The sequence below is a fragment of the Polypterus senegalus genome, chromosome 18, assembly GCF_016835505.1.
Source record: "Polypterus senegalus isolate Bchr_013 chromosome 18, ASM1683550v1, whole genome shotgun sequence".
Taxonomy (NCBI): domain Eukaryota; kingdom Metazoa; phylum Chordata; class Cladistia; order Polypteriformes; family Polypteridae; genus Polypterus; species Polypterus senegalus.
In genome coordinates, this window is record NC_053171.1 from 45,907,714 (window position 1) to 45,908,825 (window position 1,112).

Consider the following 1,112-nt stretch of genomic DNA (forward strand, 5'->3'; position numbering starts at 1 on the left):
TGCAGGTGGCACTGGTAATTTTATTTTAGGATATTATTAGACGATATGGAGCTCAGCTGGAAAGAAAATTGGCAGCCACTGGAGTCTCATGGGGCTTGGCTTCAGAATCTCTGACATGGAGAATTCACTAAGAGGCTCTTGGCTCCAGTGCACACTGAGAATTCTCTAAGAATGTAATGACTCCATAGATCTAAACAAAAATAAATAAATAAAAATAACTTTACTGGCCCATCAATCCATATTTATTTCAAGTAACACTTGTCACTGAAAAGAGTCAATAAGCACTGTGAGAAGGTGTCTCCCTGGCAAGAGATTGCCAGAGTCAAGGGCACCACCGGGATGGCAGAGTGAAGTTCTGCATGAAACCTCCTGACAAGAGAGAGAGCCGCCTCCCGAGACAGACAGGGGTTCAACACCCATAGAGGTAGGCTCAGGGGAGCAGCAGATTTTTGTTTGCCTTCCATTTTTTGCTGTTATTGTGTAGTTGCTGTAGTTAATAAAGATGCCTTGTAACTCATGTCTTTATTTCTGGATGCAGTGTTCACAGCCACAACAGTGACAACCCCTTATAGCAGTCATGTTGTCATCCTCTAGGTAAATCTGGAATCATTTTTTAATGAATTATTATTATTTTTAATTTACTGTGACACTATTTTGCTTTCTCATGGCTGCTGCTATTTTGTTTACAATACAGCAGCCTCCATTCAAGTGACGACAGACATGGGACATTACAACATGACCAGTATAACACTACCAATAACAATATGCAAGTATATGGATTTCAAAACTAACTTGCCTCAGTTCATGCTTTATTTGTCTTTTGGTTTTTTGACTTTTTGCTGTTTTAAAAAATTTTCTCAGGCGTTGTGTTTTGCCTACCAAATTTCATTTGTTGTCAGTGTGTCTTTTTAACTATTTTTGTACCTCTGCCCATTTCCTTCCATTTCCTATTTAATTGTTCATTTAAGGACAGGCCTTTTGTAGCATAATCATAATAACGTCTTATAAACAACAGAAATTAAAAAGATATGTATTCTTTAAAAGGTTACATATACAGGTTAAGAGACTTGCAGGAAGTGATAGCAATCAGGTGATGCAGTTTGAAACCTCAT

General features: G+C 38.0%; 1 long non-coding RNA gene across 1 annotated transcript; it reads left to right on the forward strand.

Moving 5' to 3' along the window:
• Positions 1–317: 317 nt before the first annotated feature.
• On the forward strand, positions 318–771 carry LOC120518645. The gene is made up of 3 exons (XR_005631267.1): positions 318–424; positions 539–594; positions 695–771. It is a non-coding gene; the product is annotated as an uncharacterized LOC120518645 (long non-coding RNA).
• Positions 772–1,112: the final 341 nt, after the last annotated feature.